The 18,255-nt window shown below is 42.6% G+C and overlaps 1 protein-coding gene across 4 annotated transcripts in view; it reads left to right on the forward strand.

The window, feature by feature from the left end:
* The window catches only part of IQCK (IQ motif containing K), a 515,691-nt gene that overhangs the window by 164,028 nt on the left and 333,408 nt on the right, over window positions 1–18,255 (forward strand). The gene's annotated exons all lie outside the window — the stretch shown is intronic.

Consider the following 18,255-nt stretch of genomic DNA (forward strand, 5'->3'; position numbering starts at 1 on the left):
AAGTAACCACCTTGTACCTACTTTCTTGAAGTAGGGACCGACCCTGTAGGAAATGCTTAATTACTACTATGCCATTTTAATATGTTCTTCGACTTTTGTTTCACACTAGGCTATTTTTTACAGTTCTCGTTATATGAGCTTACACGAGACTCGCAATAGGTCAACTTAATTTCACTTTTTTCCTTTCCTCTTCTTGAAATACCATTCTGCCTAGGCAGTTCAACAGATGTTTAGAAAGTGTCTCATTTGTCAACTCAAATTGATCTTCATAGGTTTGGAATGTTCAAAGTATGCTTTATTATTCAATATCTATAAATGTATGTCATTATGCATGTACATAGTTTTTCTTGAAAGTTGTGCAAGTAGATAGGAAAATAACTGAATAGAATGAGAGGACATTTAAACAGCTCACACTGTGATACAATTGATTCGTTTTTTTGTATCCGTATTTTAATATCAATCTGCCCCACTTTCTCTTTTGTGTAATCGATGTTTCACTTTCTATATTGCTACATTTGTAGCAACTGAAAGATCACTGTATTTTTGGTTTGTTTCACGTTCGTATCATTCAAAATTGACACCGTGAAATATCAGGATAAAGAATGAAAGATTAAAAGAGAGACTATTGGTCTCACTACAGTCTTGGCAGTCCCACCGCGGGTCCGCCAATATCGCGGTGGCGTCCCCCTGCCCTATGACAATGTTCCTACGAGTCTGACCGGTGGGGACATTGCAATAGAGCGTTCCCGCCGTCATACCAGCAGGAACAGTGCTAACTCAGAGGGGGTCGAGTAGCACCCTTGCAATGTGCACTGTCTGCAAAGCAGACTGCGCTATCCAATGGTGCTGAGCAGGTGGGCCCCTGCGCTGTCCGCGCCATGGGCATTGGCAGTGCAGGGGGCCCCCTGCACACCTGCGCTGCCAGCATTTCCATGTTGGTGAAACCGCCATAGAAAAGCTGGCAGTGAGGGGAGTTGTAATCAGCCAGGCGGCGCTGAGTTCAGTGCAGCCCTGGCTGAGTACAACTCTGACTGCTATCATGCCATTGGGAACCATGTTCCCAGCAGGGATGGCGATCCTTTGGCGGGCCTGCCCGCAAGGGTTGTAAGTAGGCTGTTGGACCACCTGGAGTCCGGTGGTCCATCCGTCAACACAAGTGTGTCAGTCGCTGGACACGCAACACATGTAATGAGACCCTAAATCTGGTCCATTTTCATGCCAATGTGGCATCAATTTTTAGACTTATCATTTTATTGTTGCTCATTTACTATTAATGTGTGAATGAGCTGCTTTTCAGAAAACTGTTTGAGGGAAATCACCAAAGTCCTACTTGGTCGTTCAAAAATCTCAATCTGTTTTTAATAAAACAGGTTTACAAGTGTAAAATTGCATCTTTTGCCCATTTTTCCACGAAATATTTGAGATCATTTCACCACAGATTTCTGTGTCTCAGTGTAATTTGTTTACTGTCTAATCCATGTTTTACCTTATTGAAGCCTCTTTCAAGTGAACTTTCAAATAAAGTGCTGCAATGTGTGACCTCAGCAATGTGGTATGGCTTTATATTTGAATGGAGCCTGTAGTGAAGGACACTGCTATGCGTCCTTATGGTAAGTACTTAGCATGCAGGCAAATTAAACTTCACACATCACATTAAAACTGCATTTAAATATTGAGGTGGAAGCAGACCTAAAGTAGCACACATCAGTTTAGCTCTTTAAATTCTAGTACTACTCCAATTCTAGTAAGTTAATTTATAGGACTTTCTAAAATCTGAAATGTGGTGTTTTCCAAACGTTACTCTTCTTTTCACTCAGAAGTTGTCTGTGGATATCCATTTGAAAGTCAATAGCAGATCAGGATTCCTCTCTTAAGCAATTAACTGGAAGGGCTTGCTTTTGTTCACACTGGTCAAGAGGGGCCTTCCTCTGTCTTTTCTGACTCCAGAGGATCTTTAGTAAAATTATATTTGACAAAAAGAGTTCATGCGAACATTCTCTCAAACATGAGATTCAAAACTATATATTCACTTGAAAGAATGTTACGACTGAACTAGGAGAAAACTGGCTATGTAGTCTTTCCATTAGGGAGCTGATGTGCAACACCGTATTCCCCACAGTGAAGAGAAGATATTAAATTGTGCCACCTGGAAACCAGTAATACTATTACTTTGCAGTGTTCTTCCATCCTCCACATATGAGTATCTTGTTGCTTATTAGCAAGGCCATTAGTTATTCAATGATAGAACACAATGACTGCTAATAGATGTACAGACATGCATCATATGTGACCATGCTCCTCTTTCCCTGCACTGGTGCACAGCCTTCCTCTCTTCCCTTTTGTTTGTTCACTTGTGGGGCTGGGAGCCCCTCCTACTGAAAGTTGTTGTCACGCTTAGCGATAAGACCCAGAGGATGCTAGTAACCCTAGCCAAAGTTATTGTCCCCTGGTATCTTACAGTTTGTTCCAGCCATCCATCCTTACCCTACTACTGACAGTGTTTAGACGTTAGTGATAAATCCTCTAAAAGGCTGAGGAAGCCTAGCAGAAGCCAGTTTCTGAATCACATATGTCAATATCTCCGGATAACAATTTTCGTTTACCCATCAACATTTCTGTTTTTGTCTTGGGTAATTCCCAAGCTCATTTTCTGGTGATAATGGTGGCCTCACTAAAATATAAAGCTTCCTCACGCATGGAAATGTATGGAAAATGTATTAAGTCTTGCAGGAAGAAAACCTTATTACTTGAGTCAGGCAGTCTTATTTATTTTATTGTATTTATAGAACAGTAGCAAGAGATTGAAATGCTGTACATAGCATCATATTTTGTAGTACATAGGTGAAAATCAAACAGTTTATTTAATAAAGTATACAAGATGATGTTACAAAGGTTGATAAGCAAGTGGAGATGCAAAACATTGCATACATTAGCAGACATTATGAACATACATTTATCTTACTGCTTGTGTATTTACATGGGGACATGATTGGGACAAGGATATAGCAATAGGGAAAAGGGAGGTGAAAAAGTTGTGATAATTTCCAAGCAGGTTAAAAGACTAGAATTTTGTCGTTGCTCATTGAGGTTTTGGATTGAGGAACAGATAAAGGTTATCTGACCAAAGATGGCATGGTGTTGATTATCATTTTGAAAACTAGGGCAAGTAGTTTAAACTAGGTCCTGTTTTGACAGAGAGCCTTTTAACTTGGTGACAATAGTGTGCAGGAGCGGTGAATGTAGGGAAGTTATAGAGAGTCGTGGTGGTGAAATGTATTACCATATCCAGTCCGCAGTTCACCAAGTTAAAAATACAGGTGCCCACACGTTGTGATAGCTCTGTTGGCAGCAGGCCTGAGGCCATGACGTGAGCCCTCTCAACTAGAAAGCAGGCTGATAATTCATCCCCCAGTACACAGGATTTCAGCCAAGCAGCGATGGGCCCTCAGATTCCTCTAGAATTTCAACAGTCCTGATAATGCTCCAGCGTGGACGCTCTTCTGCATCCTCCACACGGGCCTCTAGTTGATGGACTACATTCTGGAGTCCTGTAAGTGTTGTCCGGAATGATTTGATAGAGTTCTCAGCCTCTGACACTCTTAACTCCACCTCATTTACCCTGTCAACTGAGTTTTTCAGGTCTTGTCGGAGTAGGGAGAGCTCAAGGCTCAGCTCCTTGATTTTTCCCTCTCGGAATATGCGAGAATCCTGTATTGCATGTAGAATTGATGACATGGCGTCTAGGGGCAGCTCACCTGCCGGCTTTTGAGGAAATTTTGGAGGTCTGCCTGCCTAAAACATTGCCATGCCTGTTGAATCGTCTGTTTTGCCCTGTGAGGGCTGTTAGTGCTGCTTGTCCTTACCTATTGGGCCTGAAGAGAGGGGGCACAAGATGCCACAGGTGAGATGATGGACAGTGTCTGGTTTATACTACAAGCAAGAGTGGCATTTTTGCCCCCACAAATGATGCTTAGATATGTCACGTTAGTCAGTGCACAGGAGGTGGAGGAGAGAGGAACGTGCGAAAGCTTCCAAACACAGAAAGCTTGCTGTTTCACCGTCATGTACGAGTGTGGCACAGCAGTATTAACTCTCCAGAAAAGAGTGGGAGATGCCACTCCACATGCTGGGAGTCAAGGGGAAGTCCAACCAAATCATCCCCTAAGGCCAACAAGGACTCCCCTGCCCCCCCACAGCCTTTTCATTTCAGGGGCAAAGTTCATCTGATGGACTCCACCGGGTCCACAAATAGGCTGTTCTCTGGAGTACTGTGCCCTGGATTCACTCAAGACTCTCCAGGCTGCCAGCTGACACCACTTTCCATCCTGCAGGCCCCTCACCTAGTCTGGCTCCTCACCACTCAGTCAGGCATCAGTGGGAGTGCCAGCATCAGGTCCTGCTCCAGCAACAACTCTCCCTCTTTACTCAATACCACTGGAGCACCACACCCAGCATGTGAGGCAGGCCAGCAACAGAGGATCCACCCCTTGACCTCTAACCTAGATGTGCTGTGTGTTCTTCTCTGCTTTAATAGCCTCCAATCTGGCTCTGTGCTCCTTCACTACCTCTACCAGAATGTTTCTCTCTTCCCTCGTGGGGCAGGCCATAGAGCAGAATCGTCCTCAGTTCATCTCTATCCACTCTCGGGCTCCTCCATGCTTCCTTCAAGCATTAGGTGGTGAAGGAAGATAAGAAGGCCCGTCCACACCCCTCAGAGCCCAGAGGAGGCTGCACTGGGCCACCCCTCTTTGGGTTGCAGGCCAGGGGCCCTAAAATTGTTTGTCTCAAAAGTTGTCTAACCTAGCACTGTCCTGAACAGAAAACTGGGATGATGCCATTCTGCTTCATCGCCATCCACCCTTGTCAATTCAATAGACAGGATGATTCAGCGAGCAGTGAGTGTCATAAATAATTAAACTGACCTCACAGAATGCAGACTCTCCCTTGGTTCCTCATCTGGCTTTGGGCCTGTAAATACACCCCAGGCCCACTCTTCCTCTTCTCCATCTGCCCCCCGAGTACATCCAGTTGTCTATCCATGCTCTTAGCTGCACTTGACCTAGGTCCTTCTTTTCCATCGTTGTTACCCTCTGAAAGCCAGATTATAACAGCAGCAGCTAAGCGTTCAAAGCAAGTTATCAAGACACGGTCTGTGGAAGTAGCAGTTCTGGCTAATTCGCCATTGTTCGACTTCTCATCTGAGTCTTTGGGGGTGAGGAATTTGATTGAGGGCTGTGTGGATAAAATAATGGCCCTTCTGCGGGTGAAATTGTACCCTATATTACTCTGGTTGGATGCTATCGAGCAAACAATGAAAAACTTGAAATGCAAGTGGGATTCATCTGCTCAGGGCCCCGGAAGACCTCCCGCTGCAAGTTCTGTTGAGATGGAGGACCACGTAGTATATCAAAGTGAGTCTGTGAGGCTTCAGTCTGGCCCTGTGGTGCATCCAGCTTCTAGACCTTCGTATGACCTACCAAGGCTGGATTGTAATGGTTCGAACACCAAGGAAAACGGAGACCTTTGCAGCTACAAGCCTAAAAATCATGTCCAAAATGAGGTTGTCGCAAATAGTATACTCTGGTTTCTGAACAGGGATGGTCAGAGAGGCCCCAATAATTTTTCAATGCAGCCAGTCATGAATTTACCCCTGGCATCATGCCCATACATGGTGATTCTTTCTGGTGTACCTCCACTGAGATTGGAACAAAGAGAGTCCCGTGTGGATTTACTCAACAAGACTTTGAACTAGTTGGGTCGCCACAGAAACTTCCCTTTAGCTTTGGCCTACAACATTTTGTTGAAAGGTGGGCTGGATAGGTGCAGGGTCCAAGGAAAGGCTAGGGGACTGTATTATTGTCAATTTTAGATCACCTTGCGTGGCACAGCAGTTGTTCTTTGGGCATTCGAACAAACAGTAGAACTACAGCATTGTTCTGTTGTCCTTGGGTTACTTCTATAAATCCAGTTTTCACTTCAGGGGAAAGGGGATGTGGTGGACAACATGGGGCCACAGGAATGAACATTGTCCCAAACAGTGGGATCCCAACGTATAATCACTATAGCGCTTTGGTTGACATTGATTGACTTGATGGGACTGAGCCTAGTCAACCTCAAGTTGACAAATGTTTGTGTGGGTATTTAAATTGTGCTGAGGAAGCCTTATCCAGTCATGTTTAGAATGGAAGTGCGTCCTGGTTTGGGTAAGGGGGTGTTCCAGTTTGTGATGTTGACATGGGGATCAGGCGTGTGGATGGGGTCAGGGACGGTCCGGTTTTATTTAACGCTGTTGGTGGTGGAGTGTGTGTGTGAGGCTAAGACATATCACAACCCTACCACATAATTGATATCTTGGAATGCAGCAGGGCTTTCATCTAAGTTGCCCTGCCCTGAGTGGGGTGCCTTTATAGATGCATATGATATATTTTTATTCCAAGAGAGGTGATTGAGTAGCCCTATGTATCGCTAAGGGTTTATTTCATACAGCAAAGAGGCCATTACATCAGGGAGCGGCAGGTCGATGGCTGGGAGTACCAATTTGGGTTAAAACAACTCTATCATGCAGTGTTGAGAAAATCGAGCTGGATTGCCTAGATTTGCTGTGCATTACTTTCACTTCACCAGGAATGGCCACACATTATATTTCTAATGTTTACTGTAGGCCATCTGTAAACAAAGTAGAACCTAGTGTAATCCATATGTTGTTCGCCCATGTAGCTGAAATCCCGGCAGAGGCCGTTAAGATCGTATAGGGGGATTTTCATTGCCAGTTTGAGCCCCTGGATGCTTATGTAGGGTTCCAATTTGCTGAGAAAGACCGACTATGGCTTATAGCAGCATTACTGATCCCCCCCCATAAAAACAAATGGTCCCCTCTGGCCCTTCATCTCAACTCTGTTGAGTTAAACCAGGGTCTAAGAGCCAGCATCGGCAGGTCAAGGACAAAGAAAGATGGCAATCATAAGTTTAACAGACTCCAGAATTCACATCTCATTGATTATATTTTATTCAATGTCGATTGTGGTCTAAATTCGTAGGTATGGTGGTCCTTCCCCGTCAGGATAGAGACCATAATGTGTTTGTTCTGGAATTGAGGAGTTTTGTCTCTGTAGCTCAGCCAAACCATAATAAGCCTCTTGATAGAAGGTCAACTCTGTCCTCCAATAGGCGAAGGGGTAAATGGAGCTTGCTATCTTGTTCCTGGGAATCGGTTGTGGAAATTTACAGAGTGGTCATTGATACGATGGGGGAATTACTGTCAGTCTTAAAGTCTGCCCAGGGAGGATGGTGTTTTACTGTCCAACTCCAGCGAAATACATACCCATATGTTCCAGAAGCTGAAAGATGACTTTTTTGTGGAGGCCAGCTGAATGACTAGGAGATGCATTGCCCCCTCTGGGTATAGTAATCGGTGCAATGAGGCTTGAGGGTCAATGATGGGTGCTATTAAAGCAAATGACTGACTGCCTATTCAATCATCTAGATGGGTGTATAATGCCATACAGGCAGCAAAACCAGAATGGGGAACTAAGAAATGGGAGAGTCTGTTAGTAGCAGCCAAAAGAGGAGATTTAAATACCATCTGGAACATTATTTCCACGGTTCTAGTGAAGGGTTCTCCCCTGTTGAAAATCACATCGCATTGGCAGAATGGGTTGCCTATTTTACTAATTTGTACTACCCTGAGGAGCAGAGAGAAGGTACTGGGTTGGCAACTTATGATGCAATCCTGGCAAGCTCTGATGAGACAGAAACCACATTAGGATCTTCAGTTTTGGTTAGTGGACCCTAGTAAGAAACGAGATTAAGCTGTAGGTGAATTAGGCAAGCCATCAATAAAATCATGAGACATAAAGCACTGGGGTTAGATAAGGTACCTTGGGATCTTTTTCTGGATGAGATAGATGTCTGGACCCTTTATTTCACCATATTATTTAATGCTATATTGAAAGGGGCTCCCATTCCTACTACTTGGGCGGGCGCTAAGATTGCCCCGATTTTTAAGAAGGGATCTAGAGATCTTCACTCAAATCATAGGCCTGTAAGCCTGAATGATAGAGCCCAAAAGTTCTTTGCAAGGGTTATCTTGAGCAGACTGCAAGATTGGAAGTTTGCATCAAATATACTGTCTCCCTGCAGGAAGGTTTTAGAGAGCACACCAGTATGGTGGACCAGGGTTTTCAACTCCAGCTGTTATCCTGGAAGTTCATACAGTTAGGATGCTGGCGATTGTACATGGTGTTTGTCAATCTTAGGTCAGCATTTAACCTTGTCCCATGTGGCAAATCTTAGCTGACATGGGGGTACCACTTTATTTACTAAATTTGATCATAAGACTCCACAATAGTAATTTTATCCAAGTAAGGTGTCTGCAGTTCGGGGAAATGACAGATCGATATCCGGTTATTAGGTGTGTCCTTGCACCCAATTTATTCTTGCTCTTCATAAATGACCTTTTAGCATATATGAATCATGGCAAGTCTGATGCGCCCCGCCTGGCAAACCTCAGGGTTGGTGCCCTGATGTTTGCGGATAACACGCTGCTCCTACCCAAGTCTCCTAAGGGATTGCAAAACATTTTAGGCAGGTTTGATTATTTTTACTAGGTGAGGGATCTAGACATTAATCTTGCATAATCAAAGTAAATGGTGTTTAAACCTTCCTGCTCCACCCATTCAAATCCTATGCTGAGAGGGACTTCCTTTGAGCGTGTCCACACTTTTGAATATTTGGGTATTATCTTGTATCAGTACTTCCACTGGAAGATTAGAGCAAACCAGTAGGGGAATGTTGAAGACAACCAAGGCCTCCCACTACCATCCCATTTTGCCGGTATTGCGAGTCTATAACAATCAGGCACTTGGGTCTGCACTACCTGGTGTTGAACTTTGGACACAAAAATAGCTTTATAAGGTTCCCCCATTGCTCCCACTGCGGCTGGATCTGGGGCTTACAATTGTCTCAGACATATCTTGGTTATGAGCTCTCTGGAAAAGGATGTGGGCAACTCCGGAACTGAATCCCTACCAGCAGGGGCTGACCGAGATTCTGTACCTCCTGGGAGCAGGTGACCTGCCATGGATAGGTTTATGAGGTCAACACTAGCGGATAGTGGGCTTGAGCACCTGTGGAATGCCCCAGAAGAGCCGAGTGTGATCACCAAAGAGCAGATACAGAGGGCTTATTGTCAACATCGATTGAGCTTATTGAAATGCTGATCCAACATGGTTCCTTTGACATTGTCCTTCCTCATCTTAAAAGATAGTTTCCAGAAAGAGCAGTTCCTGGACGAAACAGAGACTTATATTGCCAGGAAGGTCGATCCTCAATTTAGATATGAGACCCTATCGTTTGCATTGTTTACAGCCAGTTTGGGGCAAATGACAAATACAAGAAATGCTCATTGTCCTTTCTGTGCAACATGGAATGAAATAATTGAAAATGTTTTGTTTGTTTATCCCGGATATCTTAGTACAAGAAATAAGTGGATTATGCTGCTCTACTGAAACCTTGATGTCAGAGAATTCAGAGATGCACTTAGAATAATAGAGTTTGACAACAGGCAATTTTTGCATTCTCGCAGTTTTTAATGGCTACGTGGAGAATTAGGCAAAGAGCACTTGAATATAATGTTGGATGTATACTATCTGACAGGTAACCTGTTTTATTACCTGCCTTTTCTTTTTTCTAAGTGCATGTACTTTTAAAAGAATTCTAATGTTATTATATTGTTTTAAAAGTTCTTTATTTTTGAAAACTACATTTTGTATGCTTATTTTATCCTGATCTTTGGTGGTGAAAAATTACTGTATAAAGTTTTTTTTTTTAGTTTTTTTTTAGTGGCAGGATGTTGGAGTTGAAAGGGGAAAAGGGTGGGTATTGTTTTAGAAAATGTTTTTAAAATTTTAAAATCTATATTTGGCAATAGAGGTGCCCCTTATGACTTTGGCGGGGAAGACCGCACACTGCCATGCTGGCGCCACCAAAAAACCTGGAGCACAGCAGTCCTCAGACCGCCATATTATGACTGCTGGTGTCTTTCCACCATATTCCAGGTTGAAAATCACAAGCAGTCGTACTGGCGGTCGGCGGTCTTGTGGCGGTTGCACTGCTGACAGCGTCACGCCAACAAAACACTGCCCGCCATATTTCACATTCGAAAAACTGTGTGGCGGTGTTGTGTTGGCAGGGCGCAGTTGGCATTGCAAGTGCCAGGACGCGTTCCTCCCCAGACGACCACCTCGATGACCAGGTAAGGTGATCATCCGAAAGGGGAGGGAGGGAGGAGACGGTGTTGTGTGTGTGTGTGTGTGTGTATGTGTGTGTGAGTGTGCGCATGTGTGTGTGTGTGACTGTATGTGTCTGTATGGATTCGGGGGAGGTGGGTGTTGTATGTGTGTGCGACACTAAGGGTGTTCTGAGTGTGAGTGAGTGTCAGGGTGTGCATGTGGGTGCGTGTGTGTAATTATGTGGACGTTTGGATGTGTGCATGTATGCAGGGGTGGGGGGTAAGTACGGGGTGCTTTATTATGTTGAGCGGGGGTGAGAATGTTGTAAGGGAAGGGGGCTGTTGGATGTATGGAGTGGGGGAGTCGTCTACCAGCGACAGGAATGCAAATTCCTGTTGCCAGTAGCCTTTCCACCAGGGTTTTCGTGGTGGTGCTACCGCCACAAAAGGCCTGGAGGAAAGGGGACTCGTAATACCACTGGCGGTCTTAGGTGGACTGCCAGGGGCGAAGATGCTTATCTCCGGCGCGGCGGTCCGACCGTCCTGAGGGTAGGACCGGTAAAATGGCAGTTTGGCACAAGCCAAACCGCCACACTCGTAATAAGGTGGCCGATCTCACCGCCCCGTCAGCGGTGAGATCGCAACCGCGAGTCTGGCGGTCTAAAGACCGCCAGACTTGTAATGAGGGCCTTAATGTTAATTTCTTTATATACCTGTTGGAAAATTTGTGTTAAAAGTAATTATTGTGTAATATTTAATGTTCAGTAAGATATATTTTTACAATTTAAATTATAAAAAAATTGATTTATAAGAAATATTTTATATTATATATTTCGTTTTTGATTATTAAATGTTATTATATGTATGCTATTATGTATGATTTTGATTTTTTTTTTAAATTAGTTATAAAATTGAATACCTTTAAAATATAAAGATTTTTAATATGATTTTTTGAGAAGTAGTTTTGATGCTGAGTATTATTTTTTTAAATACATCATTAAGGTTAGTCTTAGGCAATATTATTTTATTTTTATTTATATTTGGCAATTCTTGTCTAGTGAATGGCTGCCCCCAGGCATCCCAGAGCAACCAACAAGAGCGTCAAAGGATGGCCTGAGTAAACAGCCAGGTTTTTAGATGTCGCCGGAACAGCAGTTAACACTCCAGAGACCTTGTGAAAGGAGGCAGCAAGTTCCACAGTTTTGTTGCATTAAATTGGAATTATGCCCTCCTTTCGTGATTCTTTTGATAACTGGAAGAGTAACAAGAGAGGCTTTAGATGAGCACAGGGACCTAGTTAAAATTGTGTCAGAGCATTACACAATGTAGGTCCAGTGTTTGAAAAAACCTTGCGAACAATGCAGAGAGATTTAAACTTAATCCTCTGTGATACTGGAAGCCAATGAAAGGATTTAAGCATTGGCTTTGTTGACAGGAGTCTGGGAACCTCACAAAGTAGACGGGCAGTAGCATTCTGAACCAATTGAAGTTTCCTCAATGTAGATTTGGGCTCTCCTACATAAAGGGAGTTCTCATAGTTCAAATGAGATAACACAAGTGCCTTGACAAATAATCTTTTTGAAGGAAAAGGAAGAAGGTGGAGGATTTTCCTAAACAGTCTGAGGAGCCCATAACAGTTTGCTGCTAATTCCATAGCTTGGAGCTCCATGGTCAAGGCTTTATCCAGCCAGAAGCCCGAGCTCCTTACAGCAGGCTTGGGGACAGGTGATACATCCAGGATATTGGGCCAAACCAGGCCGAGCTGTGGTGACAGTGGATTGCCAAAGACCAAGAATTCAATCTTTTCCCAATTCAGCTTTAAGGAGGATGATTTCATCCAATTGGCCACGGCGGTTAATCATGGACCTAAAGTTGATGAGGAGGGAGACTGAGTAGGATTGCTGGAGAAGACAAGTTGGATGTCGTCAGCATATGAAATTATCGATATTCCATAGGCCTTTACAACGTCTCCCAAGGAGCGGATGTACACATTAAACAGTGTGGGTCTCAAAGAAGATTCCTAGGGTACACAACAACTGAAAGAAGATCTGGGAGATACAGTTACCCGCAACCACCTGGAAAGATCTATTACTCAAAAAAGAGTTAAACCGGGACAGGATGTATCAAAGACTGCGCTGAGGTCGAGGAGGATGATTGCAGCCGTACCTCCCTGATTAAGCTGCATTTTCGCTTCCTCTACTGCCACTAGTAGAGCAGTTTCTGTGCTGTGTTTGGACCTGAAACCCAACGGCTTAGGATCTAAGATATTATATTTCTCATGGAACTCTGACAAATGATTGTTCACTTGGTACTCAGGTATTTTACTTGGAGCTGGCCGTAGGGAGATGGGTCTGTAGTTCCCAGGATCGTTCGGGTCCAGATGTTTTTTTCAAAAGGCTTTAACCGTTGCATGTTTCCAGGGGTAGGGGACGAAAGCTTTTGCTAACAATAAGTCTAAGATTTCCCACAGAACAGGACCAATCTGTTCTTGGACTTTACCTAAAATAAACAGCGGGGAAGGGTCAAGGGGATAGCCAGATTTAAGTTTTGTTTAAATTGTGAGAAGGACCTCAGGCAAGATCTTAGGAAAATCCACAAGGGCCGGATTAAAACTTGTTTGGAGTTCCTATCCTGTATCTGCTGCAGCGAGGGAGTGGAACCAAACAAAAGCTATATATGCTCAGTCTTTTTTATGAATGCCTTGCCAGTATCATTGCAGTGGGTAACAGATGGTTGGAAGGTAGGTGAGGTAGAAATAGGATTAGCGAGTCCTTTAAGCATTTGAAATACCACTCTCGAGGGGTTGGAGGCATTTTTAATTTTATTATCATAAAAAGTCTTTTTAGAGGTAGTAATTTCCAAATGATATTTCCTCATGGCCTCCCTATAAATAGTGTTACTGTTAGGAGAGTAGTTCTTTCTCCGGAATCTTTCTGTCCTCTTTCAATCTTGCTTCAACAATTTAAGCTGTGGAATATACCTTTGGAGAGGTTTTCGGCCCACATTTCTTGGTCTGCTTCGTTATGGGGGCAAATTTGTCTAGAGATGGGTTAATCCAATAGGCAAAATCAAAATAGGCAACAGAGGGATCTTCCTGAGGCGTTTGTTTGGAATCTATAAGAGCCTGTTTAAAACCATCCATGTTAAGTTTAGACCACTTACGCTCCTTGCGTTGAGTGAATTGAGTGGGAGAAGAAGAACAAGGGGAGTCTATACTAAAAGGAATAATAAAGTGGGCAGACCAGGTGATTAGAGTCGGAGACTGAGTTAGTAGTCTATTTTCATTCGTGAAAATGGGATTGAGTAGGTGTCGATTCTCATGGATAGGCCCGGATACTAGTTGGGCCAGACCGATTGCCAAAAGGTCATGCATAAGCGTAACTGCTTGTTCATCTGCAGGTTCCTCAAAATGAAAATTAAGGTCACCCAGAACAGTAAAGTTGGGTTTAGAGACCGATAAATTGGCTAATATCTCGGCAAGAGAATCAATGAGGTATTTACCCGAACCAGGCGGATGACACATTAAGAGGCCAGGGGCCGTGTATGTAGGGGAGAATTAGATGGCGAAAAGCATGCTTTCGCTATCTACAATCGCGCAGGGCTTGTGCCGACAACAATCCCCTGTTTTAAGAATGATGGCTATTCCTCCTCCTTTTCTATTTCCACGGTCTAGCCTTCAGATGTAATGACCAGGGAAGAGGGCAAAGGGTAAATCAGGGCCTGAGGCTTCTTGCAGCCAAGTTTCTGTTAGGAAGGTTGAGGTGAGTTACTTATCTATGTCTACCTTTTGAGCTGGAAGCGATCTGCAATTAATTAAAAACAGTTTAAAGGTAGAACTCTCTGTCATAATAGAATTACCATTAGAAGAACGAAAGGAAAACTTGGGGCAGTACAAAAATTCATCAAGCTCTTGTCCTCAGTCAAGTGAACTGATGCATTTGACCCCCTGAGAACTAAAAGTTGAGAATTTGAGTAGGTCAACCTACCTGGCCTGAAACCAGCAGAGCCCCCAGCCTCGTTCAAGGGCAGACGGGCATAGACTGGCTTGCCTTCGGTACACCAGCGACACACACGCTGCGCGTGTATTCGCTGCGTGTCCACGCCGCAACCCTCATTTTATTGCATAGAGAAACTGGGCAAGACTAGAGCCCTAACAAATATGGTGCATACTGATGTCCCACTCCTCCCATAGTCTTAGCCCAAACACAACAATGGAACCTACCTTTTGTTCTCAAACAGCAGCTTAAAAATTGAATATTAAAAAAATAAGTGCAACATTGAAAAATATGTGCAAAGTTTAAAAAAGATGAGAGAAAATACCGAGGGGATTCTACCCTCGTTTCCTGACCAGATATTGGGAAGCTTTAGCTGTCTCCCAAGTATGAAACACAATTCGACAGACTATTTAAAAACACAGGTTTTCCCTCTAATTAAGTATAAAAATCAATTGAATTGCCCGCCTGCTTGTGCTCACAAAACGCACTGCAACATATCCTACTAATATTTTTTTTAAAAATTATTTTACAGAAATAACAAGATTATTTTGAAATTTACCATCAACATTGTAAATAATGTAGAAAAAATTAAAATATATAATTTATGTTATTATATTGTTTATTTTTTTTACAAATATTGAAACAATTATATATACATAGTATCACTTTTTGTGTGCTGTAAATTAAATGTAGACTTTTTAAGTTGAACGTGCAAGCGCTTTGACCTGTTGTAAGTATTGTGGGCTTTAATATTTATTTTAGTCATTTTTACATTTCAATATGACTGGATTTTGTTCTTATTAAAATGTTAATCTTTCATTCGTAAAAAAAAATTAAAATAATATTTGTAGATAAATTAGTTTGGCACATTTTCGGTATTTAAAGTTGTATTTTTGTTTTCGGTCTAATATGTGCGATTTTTCAGGGTAGTCTTTTTTCTGTAGATTCTAGGTATGCTAGGTCTTGTTTGTTAGCAAATTGTTTATACATAACATTGTATTATGTCATACATTTATTTTGTTTGCTTGAATACTTTAGGTTTTAGTTGAGTTATAGATTGTTCTATTCTACATTGTTGGAGCCTTGTTCTTTTTTAAATATTTTTTTAAACGTAGCATGACTTAAGCCCACTGTACATTAAAAGGCATTGTGTAACCTTTCCACTGCGTTGTTTGTTTTGCCTAGTTGTGCCATGGTACTGTCCTTCACATTCCACCATGGTAAATGATGCTTGGATTGGAATTTGTGACCTTAACAGTGCAGTCTGCCAACTCAAGTATCTTCAAAATAATCAAATAGGGACTTAGTTTGTCTTTGTTTGTTTGGATTTAGGGTGATTCAATGTGAGGTTGTAGTGGTTTGCTATTTCTGTGACTGGGATGTATGCTAGGGCAATTTTTCTTTTTATTTTGTAGGCATGTTGGCCATTTTTTTAGCATTCAACACTTAGGGCCCAAATCCGAACTTGGTGGGCACACTGCCAGCACACGGCTGCAGTCAAGAATAGGTCACCACGTTGGCAGAAGCTCGACTGCTGAATTCAGAGTTGCCCACTGGGCTGGGGGGATGTTGGTGCCACACTCATGTCGGTGACACACTCCGGCTCTAGTAAGAGCCTGAAGACAATGCCAACCATGGTGCAGGGGCACCAGCCAGTCAGGCTCACTGTGTCCATTGTAGTATCCCTAGCAAGTGACACTGTGCACACCCGACCAGCCATCAGTGGGGGGCTGGGAGTGAGTGATAGCTCACATCACAGAAGGGCATAATCTACCCATGGCACTTGCTGTGGGTCTTTTCCTGTCTTTCTGCCAATCTTCACCCAGCAGGGACTCCGCCAGGTGAGGTTTGGCAGAACTGCAGGTTCTGATCAGCCCGGTGGCTGATGTAAAGGGCCCGCCTCCATTGACCGCCTCCATTGACCACCTCCACTGCCCACCTCCACTGCCACTGCTGCCGCCGCAGTAGCTGAGATGTCATCGGTCCTGAGGCAGTGTCACCACCCAACTCATGATCAGGCGGTCAGTCCGCCGAGGAGGCGGCAGTCTGAAAGCCAAAAACTCGACTGCGGAACAGTGCCAGCCAAGTTCAGAATCGGGCCCTTAGTGCTGATTTGTGGAGGTGTATCCATATACTCTGGTTAAAATGGTAGTAACAATTCTATATAGCTGTACGTGGGTGCATTTTTTAAATGGAACTATTCATTGCTTGTTAGAAGTCAATTATTATTTTTTGTAGATAGTAGTACTTTTGGATTTTATTTGAGTTAGTAGTTTGTGGTATGTTGCACTTTTTTAGATTAAAGGATGTACAATAAAGGTATGTTTCTCTTGTGGTATTGACTGTGGATTGTGTATAATTGTGTGACTGGTTGAAGAGCATGATGTAAACTTGCTGTTCACCATCCACGTGTTGCTTTGTGTTTAATCTTAGGAGGTTGTTTTGTGTAGTCTAAATTATTATTATTATGTTTTTGTTAGTGTTCTCATACATTAGGAAGGGCACCTCTATGTGTTACTTAAATTATTATCACAAATATATATGTCTTCAATTTGTTTAGGGGCTGCAGGGTTTCTGCTGTGGCTTTTCTAGTTCTGGCTGTTCATGTTTGGAATACGTGGGAGTTGTCCTGTAGAATATTCAAAAACCTTTGGTTTGATATTTTTTAAAATAGTTCCTGTAGGTCCTTGGGAACTAGAGCTAGCTGTCCTAAGCTCTTATAACACATTTCTCACTTTGAAATATTGACATTTGTCAGGTGATTATACTGTCCAACGTTTTGTACAGTTGCATTTCCCAGCATAGTCCTCCAGTAACGTGCATGTGAATAATACTTTTTACATTTCCAGTCAATATTTTCACTGTTTGTACTCTCTTTACTATAAATATATCCTATGTGAGTCAGTAACACTTTACCTTATTGACATTTGATGCAAATCACCTTTTCAACATTATAACTGGGAGTTTTACAGTTATATATTTCTTATATATTTGTGATAGATATATTTTGAAGTAGCATTAACATTTAAAGATGCATTACATTTTTTATTTAGTTTATGCTTATAGATTTGGTGTCCTTTTATTTTGCAAAGATATTTGTTGAGGTCTCCAAAAGTATTATAACTTGCGCACCTCCGTACTCAGTGTTCTCAACTCACTAGTCACCCTACATTAACTATAACTCGCGCTCCCGCCATGCACTGCTATTTATCCCACATATTACATCACTCACGACATGTTCTATGACATCACTGATAACATCACTGCTACATTTCAAATTACATCATTGATGTCAAAACTGTGCATGGCAGGGGCGCAACTTATAGTTGCTTTAGGGCACGAGTTGTAATTAGTGCGACTAGCGAGTTGATAATACAGTGTACAGAGGTGCATGAGTTATAATAATTTATAGGTGGGGCGTAAATTATAAATTTAGGGTATAACTATATATAACTTCAGTATTTCTAAAGTTTGTGTAGTTAGTTTGGAATGTACAGAAAGAATAAATAAAGTTTTCCTAAATATAACTGTTGACCTTTGGTTTTTCACTGAATTTTAATGTTTTTTAGTTTTTTTTTAAACGGGTATTTTAAATCATAGAGTATACTGTTGGCGAGTGGAGTGTCATTAATTGGAGCGTTATAGAGTACAGTGGAAGACAGTGTCGTAGAACAAGGTAGTGTCGTAAAGCAGAGTGTTTTTGAGTGGCGTGGTGTTGAGTGGCATAGAGTGAAGTGGTGTACAGTAGAATAGGATAGAGTGTAGCAGCATACAATGGATTGTCATACAGTGGAGTCTCCTAAAGTGGAGTAGCCTAGAATGGAATAGAGTACAGTGGAGTTGTGTAGAGTGGAGTGGCTTGGGATAGTGCACAGTGAAGTGGCATAGAGTTGAATTGCATAGAGTGGAGTGGCTTAGAGTGGAAGGGCGTAAACTGAAATTGGCATACAGTGGAGGGATGTAGAGTGGACCACCACACAGAGAGTGGCATACAGTGGTGTACAGTTGAGTGGCATAGAGCGGAATAGCATA

This window comes from Pleurodeles waltl, chromosome 10 (genome assembly GCF_031143425.1).
Source record: "Pleurodeles waltl isolate 20211129_DDA chromosome 10, aPleWal1.hap1.20221129, whole genome shotgun sequence".
Taxonomy (NCBI): Eukaryota; Metazoa; Chordata; class Amphibia; order Caudata; family Salamandridae; genus Pleurodeles; species Pleurodeles waltl.